Here is a 14,645-nt window from a genome sequence, read left to right as displayed (position 1 = left end):
TTATTCTTTCTCTGCTCTTGACTGAGGACAGGAACAGCTGCTTCAGGCTCCAGCTACTGTGACTTTACTACAATGATGTATATATGTAACTGTGACAATGACTATAACATGTAACTGTGAACAAAATAAATGTCTCCTTTAAGTTGCTCTTTTCAGACTATTTTGCCACAGTAACAAGAAATGAAACTAAGACACTGTGTTTTCATTTTCACTTGCTTTTCAAAAGTTGTGTATCCTCTTTCTTCCTGTTTTTTCCAAGAATCTAGTGGCCATTCCAGAGTTTACTGTACAGTCTCCAAGTAGTTGTATAATTTCTGTAGTTCCTTTTGCTATCAATTTTGAATTTTATTCCATCATTATCTAATCATATATAAAACATTATTTCATTCATTTTATTTTTTTTAAGGCTTATTTTGTGGCCTAGAATGTGTTCTATTTTAGACAAGTTTTTATGGGCTACTGAGAATAATTTATGTTCTACATTTATTGGGTGGATATTTTTTGAGTCCATTTAGTATATAGTATATTTTTATCTTAGAAGTTTCTTTTTTTGTTGTTTTTCTTTTCTTCCTCCTTTTTTCTAGGAGGAAGCATTTCTGAAGATTCACTGTTACTTTTTAGTTTAGATGACACATCAAAAAATGAGAATAACATATTGAAATTATCCACTTTTGTTATATCAGGACCCATTTGACCGTTTAGGTTCAGCCTCTTTGTTTTACAAAATTGGGAGCTCCATTTTTCAGCACATACATATTTATAATTGTTAATCTTCTTGATGATTTGTTCCTTTTAATATATAATGACTTTGTCTCTTCTGACTAATTTTGTTTGACGTTTTCTTCATCATATGTCAGTAATAGTGATACCAGCTTGCTTTCAACTCGTATTTGCTTGATAATTTGACTTCCATCCTTTGCTCCTTAGTGTGTGTCTGTCATTGCCAGTGAGATGTGTTTCTTGGAGATACTAGCTTAGCTATTTGGTATGTTTTAATTTGGTCATCCAGTCTGCACCTTTATTTGTGAGTTGAAGCCATTTATATTTAAAGTTGTTACTGAGAGATGTTGGCTAATTTCTTTGATTTACTTTTTATACTTAGTTGGATTGTTATTTTTTCTTTTATGTATATTGTTTGTTTTTCTAGTTTTTGTTCCTTTACTTGTGTTGATGGTTTGCTAGCTTACTGTATTATACATGATAGAGTCTTCCTTACTCTCTTTTGTTAATCCATTCCTCTCTTGAAAATTTTTCTTATACTTCCATGATTGAGACTATTTGTCTTCCTAGTCTGTATATGTTCTTTTAAGTATCTGTTATAGTGTTGTTTTCATAGTCATGGTCTTCCTGTTCTTGGTCTTGTTCTGAAATATTCTCCTTTCTATTTCAATTGTAAAACATAGCTTTGTGAGATATAGCACTCTTGATGGCCAGTTATTTATTTTCACATTTTAAATATGTTATTCTATGTTTATCTGGCTTATAGGGTTTCTGATGAGGGGTTTGATCTTATATTGATGTATTTGCCTTTGTAAGAGAGTTGGCACTTTTTTCTTACAGTTTTGATATTTTCATTTGACTTATATTTTTATGTCTTGGTTATAATATTTTATGAGAATTTCTTTTCTGGTCATGACTATTTAGGGTTCTGAATGTCTCTTATGCTTATATATCCAACTCTCTCTAGATTTGAAAACAAATCATGGTACAGTTTTATGGAATAGACTATATCCATTGTTGCTTTATATCTCAGCTTCTTTTTATATCCCATAGGTTTTTAAAGTTTGGATTCATAACAATAACCCTTAATTCTTCTAAGTATATGATAAAGTATAAATACTACTAAAATATAAATAAAAAGAAAGCATAAGAGCCAAAAATAGATTAACTGAAGAAAAGACTGAAGTGTAGAACAGTCCCATGTCCCTCCTCTCCCCCAGGGAATTTGAAAATTGGAGACTAGTGGAATTGGACCTGTGGACTCTTATCTCTCCTATGGTTTATTATGGTACTGAGCCTGCATCAGACAAGTGTTCAATGTCTGCCAGAACTTCATTTACTTTAGCACTTCCTTTCTTTGCATACATGGGCTTGCTACTAGACACACTTAGTTTTCATTTTGTGCTGAGCAGTTCTCCCACTCTGTCAAGACTCCCCAGATCCTAATCCTCAGGATGGCTGATTGTGTGTGTGTGTGTGTGTGTGTGTGTGTGTGTGTGTGTGTGTATTGTCTTCTAAGCACACTGAAAGTAGAAAAAGCAACTACAGCACCCAGATCTGTCTCTGTGTCTTTTTAAAGCCCCCAAGCATTAATTACCCTGCTAGAGGTACACAGCTGTGGATGTAACATAGTTTTCTGGAGCTGAGTGAACTTCATGACAGATACGTGGCTACAGAGGTTGATCTAATCACTGACCTCAGGACAGGCTATGAGACACCAGCACTGTTCTCAGTTGAGGAGATCTACTGCTGGACACCAAGCCTGGAAATGCATTTTCCTACACCTTTCCAGTCTGGGATAAGCCTTCTGCCACCCTTACATTTTTGTTTGCCAGTCTCCCGCTCTCTACAACAGATTTCTGGGGTTGTCTTTCACCCAGGGCATGTGGCAAGTTCATTTCAGGCTCATTAAGTTGTGGCTGTACCCTGTTGTCAGGCTTCTGAGCCAGGCCATTTCTCTCTACTGTTGACCTTATGAGCCAGAGAAGTCGCTGTTTGAGCAAGCATGCAGCTGAGTTTAAGGCTTGTGTGGGCTGTGAGCTTGTCCTTTTGTAAGACTGCCAGTCTTTTCATAGGGCCACCAGCCTTAACTTCAGGATGAGCTTTCTGCCTTTCCACCCTTTTCTGAGCAGCCATGTGGCTGGAGGTGTTTTGGGCTCGGCTTTCTTCTTTTCACTGTTGTTCTTCCGTTTCTACGCACCTTTCAGCTGTCCTGTGGCTCATTTTGTGAATTTCCAAAGCTGTTTTTCAATTTCTTTCTCTGGATAGAGTTAACCTTTTCATAATCTTATGCTTTTGCTCCTGTAGGTCACAAAGCATCAGCATCTAGAACCAGTGTGTATATGGGGGGTAGTGGGGTGTGGGGAGTGGATGTGTGTGTCTCTATGTATGTGGTGTGTGTGTGTGTGTGTATTATATCTGTATGTGTATGTCATGTGTGGTTGTGTGTGGTTGTGTGTGTGTGTGTGGTGTCTGTATGTATATGTCATGTGTGGTTGTGTGCATACGTGTGTGTGTGTGTTGTGTGTGTATGTGGTATATGTACTTGTGTAGTGGTGTGCAGGTATATGTATAAGTATGTGTGCATATGTGTTTCCATGTTACAGAGGCTAGGTGTTGACATCTTTCTCAGTTGCATTCTCCCTTGTGTTTTGAGACAGGGTCCTTCCTGACCCTGAAACTCACCGATTAGGCTGCTTGTCTAGTAGATTGTAGGGATAAATCCATCTCTGCCTTACCAGAGCTAGGATTGAAGGCACACACTGCCACATCTGGTTGTTGTTGGGGATCCTAACTCAGGTCCTCATGGTTCTGAAGTAAGCCACATCACCAGCCTCTAGTCTGCCATCTTTACTCAGAAGTCTTGCTGGGAAAATTCTTGTATGTGTCTTGTGGTACATACACACCTGTGTTTTTATTGGTCTTATGCCTAGGAATAGAACTGCTGGCTCATGAGGATGTGTGTTTAACTTGAGTGGGTGTGGCCACTTTCTGAAAATGAATATCCTGGTTGACACGTTTGTCAGCAATTCAGGAGAGGTCCAAATGGTCCCCATAAACACCAGTACTAAGAATAGCCAGCTTCATACTTAAGGAGGTATAATAGCATAATATGGATTTAATGTGTATTTCCTTGAGTTTTATAGAGTTTCAGAAATGTTTGTATGTTTGTTGACCACTTGGATATTTCTTCTGTTAAGATGATCATTTGTTGTGGAGCTCTGCCCTCTGGGCAGGCTGTATGAGAATTGAACTTAGGACCTCTGGAAGAACAGTCAGTGCTCTTAACCTCTGAGCCATCTCTCCAGCCCCACAGCCACTCTTCTAAAGGAAGGAAACAGCAGCTTCTAATGTAGATGAGTTTCTTCTTCATTGTCCCTCATGGGCAGGGCTGTTTCCTTGTTTAGAGGTCCCAGCGTTAATTCTCCTACAGGGCCGCCTAGAAGCTTTCTGGTTTCCCTTTTCATATACAGATCTACAATGCACTTGGACTTGACTTTTATCAGTGGTGTGAGTTAGAGATCATTTTTTTTCAATATCATTTCCCAATCAATTCAGAAAATGGAAAGAACGGATGGTGCTCCCCTTGGCTTTGCTCCCGGTCTCAGAGGGAACGCCTTCATTAGTTCACACTTTACACTGTGTGTGGGATTTTCAGTCAGCAGCTTTCATCAGCTCAAGTCCTATTTTACTACTTCCTGGTAAAAAATGTTATTTTTTCTTCCTTTCAGTTATGAATTGGCCTTGGATTTTATCAGTTGCTTCTTCTTTTAGTTATTAAACTAACTGTGTTTTCTTTCACTTTTGTTATTTTAAATTGGCAAACTATACTGATGTTTTCAAAATGTTTTCTTTTGGTAAATGATTCTAACTTGGTTGTGATGACTTCTGACATTCTCTCTCTGCCTCTCTCTGTCTCTGTCTCTCTCTATCTCTCTCTTTTACTATTTTTTATTATAATTTATTCAGACACATCCCGATGTTATCCCTTCACTTCTAATATTCTTATATCCTTTAATTTTATTATTTTTTCTGATTAATCAATAAACCAATTTTAAATATTTATTTTAGGTGGTATCTTCCTGTCACATGTTTCAAATTATTTTGCTCTTTGACAATTTTGTAAATGCTCACAGTGCATTTTGATCACTTTAAGCCCCTTTTTACCTTCTTTTTTATTCCCTTCCCACTCCTGCTGAACCCCCTTCTTCTAAGCAGTCCCAATCCTGTTTCCACATTTTTTTGTTTTGTTTTGGGACACACTGAGTTTAACTTGGGTTATTTGCATGAACATAGGTGGGATTACTTATTGGTACATGGACAACTTAACAGTGACTACACTACCAAAGAAAATCATTGTTCTTTCCACTTGCCTGGTGTAATTTGTTTTATGCTTGTGGGTCTTGCTCCTGTGCCCTTCAGGATTGGAGTCTGCCTTGCATGGCCTTGATGACCTCTTGCAATAGTGCTGAACTACTTGTTGGATGTAAGGTGCTGTTAATCAGTGTGGAGCCACTTTTCTATCGTGCAGGAGAATAGGTTTGACAGTTCAGATGGTGTGATTCTCCCACTAGCTAATAAGCAGCTGAGGCATGCTAATGAACAACTTCCTTTGGTTGTCTCTTGTGAGTCAGCAAATGAGCTCTGTAACTTGGAGAGCCAGAAGTTAATTAGCGACCTGTTAGAGGCAGACCCAGATGGAAATATGAGACTTTAGGTCTGTCAGAGCAGGGAGCTGAGAAGCTTTGAATGTGAGGCCATGACTCAGGACATGAGGTGAAAAGCAAAGGGAAGCACACACTAGGTTCATGAATGGGTGTCAAAGCCAAGACCCTATAAAGGAAGCCAGGAGAGGTGCTCATGGCCTGCCTGGAAAGAAGAGCAGCTCAACATCTGGCTGTGGCTGACCCTGGAGAGAAGCTCTCAGTCCAGAGTTCTCCCTCGTAGCAGAATAAAAGGGAGGAATGCAGAACTGTGCACAGTGAGAACAGCTAAGTCACATCGCCCGCCAGCTGACCATGATGGAGGAGGGTGCGTAGGTGTCTTGTATCCCTTATTCATTTTTCTTTGAGACAGGATAGAAAATCTAAAATCCCATCTGCTTACAAGTTTACTACAATAACCCAATGGATAAGTAATTTGCCAGGCAATACTGTGGATAATGTCCTACAAAGGAAATCCAATAGGCTGTAGCCCATCAGGCAGAGATGAAAGGTTGGAGCTGCCCCTGTCACGCTGCATAAGTGATGTCCACCATATGCACTGCATTGGGCTCAGATGTGCTGGACAGGCTGGTGGTCCTGGGAAGCCAACTTTGGCCAGGAAAAAAAGTGTCACTCCCTTGGCTTAGGCAGGTACCTAATTAGGTTAGGAGAACTGCCAACAGGCAACCGATTGAAAGCTAAATGACTGCAAGGCATTGTGGGTAAAATATGCAAAATGTCACTGAGGCAGAAGTAAGGAAGCCTTCAGAACAGGTGTGACATAAAGCTAACCTGCCAGGGAAATTGTTAGTTTTGATTCCTCCCGAACCCCGTTTTATTGTTTTATTTCCCCACTGTGGAAGCTATGCTCTTCTTTACTGTTGGAGAGTCGGTAACAAATGCTCCTGTCGTATCTCCTTCTGAATTTCAATAGACCGACAGTGGAAAATGGCTCCTTGTTCTACCGTGTGTAGGGCCAGTGGTCCAGCCTTTCTGTGCTCACTGGGAAATGGTGCCGAATGGGATGATGCATTAAAGGCTGCTGAAGCCTGTTCTTTGGAATTTTAACTTTTTGAGTCTAACGTTCCTAATTCATCATACTTTCTTCTTATTGCAGTGGTAATCTCATTGTTGGTACCCCCCCAGGGCATCCACAGCCTGGCTGTCCACATGGTTTCTTCAGGGTCTTGTGGATTCACCCTCTTTGTCGTCTGAAAGCATTATTGGAATGGTCCGCTGTGATGCAGCCTCAGCTCACACCCTGAGTGCTGTCCAATGTCACTGGTGCACAGTGCCTTCCAGTGGGACAGGATGGCTGTGGGGAGGGGACCTCCTCCTCCTCCTCCTCCTCCTCTTCCTCCTCCTCTTCTTCCTCTTCCTCCTCATTTCAGCCTCTCACCAGCTTCCCAGATCCCCTTCTGTTGTCTACAGAGAAGCTATATTCATTTTCCTGAGCCTGCAGGACCAACCCCACAGGCTGAACATAATTCAAGGACGCTTGCCAGGGAGGTGGTCCTACGGAGGAGACTGTCCCTTTAAACACTTTGAAGTAGGCACCATGATCCCCACCTCACACTCACTGAGGCTTGGAGTGAGTTGCTTGAGACAATACAACAGGGCCCCCAAAGGAGGACAGTGGTGCCAAATTCCTTGCTGTCTGTTATTCATTCATGCTGTTTTTATGGGCCACCTGTGAGGATTTCAAAGCCTGTTGCTAAGACGATTTCTCTCGTGGTCAAGTTGATGTTAGGTGTCTCCCTGATGCTGGCTGAAGCTTGACTATTTGGCTAGAGTGGCTGGGCAGTGAGCCCAGAGGAGCCTCCTGTCTCCATTTTTTTCCAGAACTTAGATTCCAGGCGCACCCCACCGTACTTGATTTTTAGCATGGGTGCTGGGGATTTGAACTCAGGTCCTTACATTTGTACGGTAAGCGCTTGGTTGACTGAGGCTTCCCCTACCCCATGTGACTTGTCTTTAAAAAGAGAAGGCTGGAGTTCACCGAGAGACGTGCCTTGGCTGAAACCCTAGATCCAGGAGAGATTAGATTCCCATCTCAGACCTAAGCTTCCGCTCCCAAATACATCGGTGTTCTTTGTACATCAAACGGCAATGCTCACAGGGAGAAGTCGGGATTCGGTAGGATCTTAGTGATTTTGACTTGGCTTTTCAAGACAGTGTTTGGCTGGGACTGGGAAGGATAATTAGCTCAGCCACAGATTTGGACTTATCCTGCGCCTGCCCATGGCATTCAGCTCTGGTCTGACGCCAGTTCACATCCGGGAGCAGCCGGTGGGCCAGGAGAGAGCTGAAATGCCTGGGCCTTCACAGTTATTACGCACCCCCCCCCCCCCCCCCCCCCCCCCGCTTTCCTTGGCTTTATGTGGAGCTGAGCCTATCATTAATCAGGCTGTGAAGCAAAGAAAATAAAAAGCTGCCTTGGAAAGAACTCTTATTTATTTAAAATTGGAGGGGAAAAAGAAACCAATCCCAGAATAGACTGAAACATGTTTCCAATATACTGAATTAGATTATCTGGCTGTGAAAAAAAAGGGGGGGGGCCTAGTCATTTAAAATTAAAGTTGAGATATCTAGCACGTTTGTTTGACAAATCAATTGATGAAGGAGGGGTCCCCCACCTACAGCCTTGGTGAGACTTCCTTCTTCTTTTCTCTATAAACTCAGGGCATTTTGCTAATTTCTCTAATTCTCTTGTGCCATTGTCATACAAGCTCCTTGCTGTGGAGGGGGTGAGTCAGAGAAGCCCTGCCTGTTCCTACTTGTCAGGGCTCTACTGAGGGAGTCTCCAGGCTGCTGTAGTGGTGACCGCTACACCACCCAGCTCTCCGGCACAGTCGCTTTGACCTTTGATGTTGAGTCTCAGTCAAGGAGCAAAGCCGCCTCACTCAGATGCAGAACTGAACGGAGGCCAGTGGGAAGCACAGGGCATTATTGTTCCCCAGGGCTGTTCATTGGGTAGAAACTGGCAGTGAGCATGCAGGAAGCCATAACTGGAGGATGTAATCCTGGTAATATGAACACCGGGGCATATTGTTTATTTCTTTAGTCTAATTACAAAGAATTGGTGGGTAGGGGACCTTCGCCCCTTGGACATATGCCTTTTTCTTGTATGGCTAACTTCTAGTAGATCTTTTAAAAAGACATATTTATTTTATATGTATGAATGTGTTCTTTACATGCATGCATGCCACATATATGCCCGTTGGGTCAGATTAGGGGTTACAGATGGTTGTGACCCATCACTTGGGAACTGGGAATAGAATCTGGGTCCTCTGCAAGAGCAACAAGTGCTCTTAACCACTGAGCCATCTCTCCAGCCCTTGGAATAGGTTCTTTTTTACCCTGTTGCTGACTGCTTCTAAGGTACAGTTCTGATTGTGCCCTGACTTGTTGTGGTCCGTGGGGTTCCTTTTGTGTGTAGGAAGACTTAAGTTGCCACTCCATGAGTGGCACGGAGTGCATATCCCATGATTTCAGAGCCCCAGTGAGATGATGTCATCGCCTTTGATCCCTTTCTCCTTTCCACTTTAGACTTCACATTAGTGTTAACGGTATCGCCGCACAGCATGCATCACCTGCTGCTTAGTACTGTAATTTCTTGGTAGGGTTTCTTTCCTGCAGACCCTACTTTGTACACTCAGTGAAAGTAAGAATAAGTGATCCCTTGCTGGGTAGAATTCGGGGTATGCAGGATATTGTGGTAAGAAAAGGCGCCTGCCATGTGTGACGAGGTTTATTGAGACAAGGACTGGTTTTTTATCTGTTCATCCTTTCTCCCTTCTCTCCAGCTCCCCATTTCCCTCTCTGTTTTATCCTTTTCTTCTTTATGGCTTACTCACCTCCAGGTGGTGATATTTGACAAGGCCTTCCAGGGAAACCCTGACTCTCCAGACTGCTATTCCTGCTCCAGGTGGATCTTGCCATAGACTCACACAAATTTTGTGTGTGTGCATGTGTGTTTGGGTTGTGCATATGTGTGTGGAGGCCAGAGGTCAACACTGGATGTTTTGTTTTCAATGGCCCTCTGCCTTCAGTAGGAGCTCTCAGGGGGCTGGTAGCTCATTCATTCTATTTACTTGCTGGCCATCAAGCCCTAGAGAGCTGCCTGTCTCCATTTCCTTATTATAGGCTAGCACCACGGCACCCATCACACCCAGGTGTTTCTTCTTTCATTATTTAGAGTATACTTTATTAGTTTCTGTAATCAAATACATGTAGATAAGACTTTACATATTTAATGCAGTGCCTTCCCTCTGTACAAATGGAAAAAAAGACATTTAATGTTTCTAAGCCAACAAGGATGTTATTTCTGTTCCATGCCAACTCCACATAGTAAATTGGAATAGTTTCCCCCAAAGCTGGCTGCACAGCTGAAGTGTAAAAATATCTTTTAAAAATCTGGGTGCTGCAGATCAGTCTCGGGTCCCCACGTTTGTGTAGCAAGCACTTAACTTAATGGACATCACAGTCTATTATTAGGAAAGTAAAGACACTCTTCTCCTTGGTGCTTGTTTGCTTTGGAGATCGCTGCTTGAAAACATTTCTTTATGATACATTTCCTTTCTCATCTCTGAGAAGCGACAAGTGCTCTTTCCTGGCTGTGCTTCTGCTACCTTCAAAGGAGGGCTAAGGCTGAGGAAATCAAGTTGGCCCGGTCCTGAGTGGAAGCCAGGGTAAGGAGCTGTTTGGTTTGAAGATCTTTAGGGACTGATGGGATCTTTAGCATGATCTGGCTCACCAGATGGGTGGGTGTGATGCTTGCTTTTAATTGTGAACTTGACACATTCTAGAATCACCTAGGAAGACAGTCCCAATGAGAGATTGTCTAGGTCAGGCTGGGCTGTGGACATGTCTGTAAAAAAAAAAAAAAAAAAAAAAAAAAGCCTTGATCACCTTAGCTGATACAGAATGGCCCAGGTGGTGGCACCATGCCCTGGGTTTGGGTATAAAAGGAGAAGGCCAGCTGACACAGTCCTGCCTGTATCCATTGCTCTGGTCCTGATTACGGATGTGATATGACTAGATCTCTCAAGCTCCCGCCACTGTGACGTCACTGTTATGCAGCCTGTAACTTGGTATTATGAGCTAAAAATAAATCTTCTTTCCACTAAATTTCTTTTGTCAAAAAAAATTTTTTTAAATCACAGAAACAGAAAATAAATTATACATGGGGGAAGAAAGCTGAGACCCCCCCCCCCCAAGGTGCTTAGTTTCCTCTCTGCACAGTGGTTTTACGTTCAGCCTCGCTCAGACCATCCTGCTTCTCAACTTGGCCCTCCTGCCCTTTCCACCGGTCACCCACACCTCGAGTTACATCCAACGAAGGCCAAGGATAAGCTCTGTGCGTTTCCTTCTCTGGGATAGCTACTCCAGAATTGCTGTTTTGAGACTGCAGATCATCTGAAGAGTTCTGGCTTAGTCCAGCTGCATCCAGGAGGTGGCAGCACGCGCTCCACTCTGAGCACTGCCAGGGTTTGGACGGTGACTCCAATGGGGCCAAGTGTACATCATGCCTGTCTATGCAGGCTCTTCCGTTACGTTACGTTCCGCTGCAAATGGCTTATACTCTTCCAGGTCGGGCAATGGGCTTCAGGATGACTGCTAAGCTCTGGGCACAGGAGACACTTTAAAGCCGCCTCACTGTCTATATCCGACTTTACCTGCGGCTTAAGTACGTTGGGTCACACTAGTCCCCATTGAGGCCCTAGTGAGTGGCTCATATCCTGGCTGTTGCTGGCTGTCCTTGATGCAGGCTGGGGTCCCCCCTAGGGTGGAAGATTGCGTCATACATGAGCGACTGAATGTTTGCCTATTCTGAATGTGCCCTCCTGTCTCCACGCCTCCTGTGCTGCCTCTAACAGCTGTATTTGCTCAGGGCAAAATGGAAATGCGAAATAGGCGACGGCTGAGCCAAGCACAGAGAAGATGATGTGGAGGTGGTCCATCAGACTTTCACGGAGCTCCGACTGAGGAGGGATGGGAACGGATATTTCAGACACAATAAAATGTCTGAAGAGCGGGCACCTTTGGCATGATGCAGTTCTGTGGTTCTTAACGCGTCAGGACATCACCTTGGTAGTGTGTTAAGAAACACATGCTCCTGTGCCCAGCTGCAGCCCCGCTGAGTAAGAATTTTTCATTCTGGAACCCAGGGATCTGCACTGAATGAGCTCCTCAGATACGTTAAATGTCTGTATAAAGGCACGCGGTCCTGACCTGCTCTGTTTCTTCTATCTCTGTGCACACTCTTGGGTCCCATTCTGAGGAGTTCAGGAGTCCACTTCAGGATGGTAGCAGCACCCTGTTTAATCTGACTCCAGAAGTTTGCTTGGCACTGTTAGCTCCAATCCCAGGAGCTGCCTTGGTCCTGGACTGTTGGGTTGGCTTTATGCACTCTGAAGTTTAGGAGGTACTGGACGAAGTTCATTTCATTGTTGAGGGAACGGGGCCAGAGGTGTGCAGTGAGTTAATGAGAGGCAGCAGGATGCTCCAGCCCTGCGTTCCTGCTGCCCTTGAAACCTTGAAAGCATTTTTCTCTGTGAGGCGCTCTCTCTCTCTCCTTCTCTCTCTCTCTCTCTCTCTCTCTCTCTCTCTCTCTCTCTCTCCCTCCCTCCCTCCCTCCCTCCTTCCCTTCTTCTCTCTCTCTCTCTCTCTCTCTCTCTCTCTCTCTCTCTCTCTCTCTCTCTCTCGTTCTCCATCAGGAGCCGGTCCTGGAGGAGCTCATTATGGAGTGGCCATATTTGAGACAGATCATCTGTATGCAGTGGCAACACTGCAGTGAGGTGTGCAGCATTGGCAGGTGCCATTATACTTTAATGAATCCTTCCAGGGCTTCTTCTGGCCCACACGGGGAAGATGATTTACAATTTAATGTATTTCCCATTGGCCATAATCCCTGGACAGCAGAATCACTGAGATGGAGAATCCTCAAGAAGGCAGTATACACCAGGAGCTGTGGGTACAACTGAGTCAGGATCCCTGGTGATTCTGCTGCCTCCGGCATCTTCTCTCCAGGGACCCCGGAATAGATCCTAGCGTATCTCTGCTTTCTTTCATTGGCCACCTCAAATTTTCAGGCTGTGCCTGATTATCAGTTTAAGGTTTGGCTTGCTTATTTCAGGGTGCTGTTGTGTTACCCATTATCTAAGAAAGGCGTCAAGGGCCAGAAAGCTCATGTAATACAGTGCTTTGCAAACTAGATCCTGCACAGGAATCATCTGGACAGTGCCTTAAAGTACCCAGTGTTGGGTCCACTCCTAGAGCAAGCATAGACTCTTATCTGATGAGCTTTGCACTCTCTGTGGTGGGAGACTCATATTGATGCCGCCAGGCTGGGCACAAGATGATGTGTAGGGGGTTCCTCTAGCAACCGTGCTTTACCTATTTTGAAGAAGTAGGTATGGGTTTACGTGAGATGTAATGTTGACAGTGTTTCCCTCTTCCCAAGAATTACTGTATGGGGGCTAACATTTAACCTTCTCCCAAAACAAGAAAAGGAAATCTTTTAATTAAAAAATTTAATTTACTCATAGTAATTTTACAAAGAGAAACAACTGTACCATACATCACACACACACACACACACACACACACACACACACACACACACACACACACAGTATATATTTGTGTATGTATGTAGGTATGTATGTATAATGGAGTATTAAAACAGTCAATTTAGGTGAGGTATCCAAGACTCAGAAAGACAAATACCACATGTTTTCTCTCATATGGGATGTTATTTTTGAATTTTTGCATATGTGAGTTTACACTGGAGTACACATAGAAGGCAGGAAAACAGCAAGCGGCCATGGTGGGGGGGGGTTCAAGGAAATGGAGATAGATGCAGATGGTAAGAAGTGGGGGAAGGGGAATAAGTGAACCACAGAGGGGTCAGTGGGGAAGCAGGGCTGGGAATAGGAGGGGAAGCGTGGAGGAGGGAGTGCTGGGAAGGCTAACTTTGAAAATGCTGTATGGAAATCTACTGTTGCAAAGGCTTCTTGAAATCTCTACATCAATATCACACACACACACACACACACACACACACACACACACACACACACACACAGTTTAAATAGGACTACTCCTCAAGAGAGGAAGAGCAATTCTTCTCCCAGACACCACTACCTATCAAATCAAAAGCCCAGTGCCTAGGTATGGTTACCTCTTCCATTGGTCAGTGGGCCATGCAGCACCCTAAACATCACAGGCTAGTGCCATTGCTCTTGGTTAACCTCCAAAACTTCATGTTAAGATCCTATTGCTGTGGACACCACAAACCCAAATTATAGGGCATGGAGAAACCAGCTGGTGCTCACCTGGAAGCTTCATTCCTACTGGAAGGTTCTATGCATGCTACTGGGGTGGAGATCATTGCTGTCTTACTGAGTTATGAGCCTTGTAGGCTACAATAGGGACCAGCCTATCAAAAAATTCCCAGTGGATTGAAAGTGGCAGGAATTTTATAGGAGCAACCAACCTCTTTCTGGTTGGATTTAAGTCTGTTCCATAAGATGGACTCCATGTCTGTTACCACTAACTGGACCCCAAACCCATGTCTGGTTAGGTCATAGTCCCTAGGGGAAAACCTAGTACTACTATTTCACCAAATGGACACAGGAATGACCTGCTCACAAAGTCCTCATATTTATACCCAGACATTAGCAAACCTCTCAACACTCATCAGATAAACCCCTAGTACAGTAGATGGCAACAAGTGCAGAGAATGAGAGACTGTAGTGTGTGCACATAAAAATAGGATGTTTATAAAACTCTTCCACCAAAGGATCAAGGATCTTGGTGAAAGAGAGGGCAGAAACAGTACAAGCACCCAAAGGAGCGGATGTTTGTAGTGAGGCAGTATTTGATGAACATGATAATGCTGTTGCCCATGTGAACTCACAGTGGCTGGAATTGTGTATACAAGACTTGCACAGGATTAAGGCAGCCAAAATCTCAGCAGGAGGGGCTCGTGAAGACCCACCCCTACTTGAGGTGGTGGTTCCTGGCTACTGGGAGACAGAGAGTCATTCATTCTTGAGGAATGCAGCACCCAAGAGGCTGACCACCGTGCTCTAGAAGGTCCCACACCCATGCATATACAGACTCATGGACACTGTGCTAAAACAAAGGAGAACACCTGAAATTAGGAGATAATAGTGGGGAAGGAAGGGGAGGAGTAGGAGGGGAGGAATGGTAGAT

This window comes from Acomys minous (genome assembly GCF_964271855.1).
Source record: "Acomys minous genome assembly, chromosome: 8".
NCBI classification, from domain to species: domain Eukaryota; kingdom Metazoa; phylum Chordata; class Mammalia; order Rodentia; family Muridae; genus Acomys; species Acomys minous.
The sequence above is the reverse complement of the archived record's forward strand: the minus strand, read 5'-3'. Positions refer to the sequence as shown.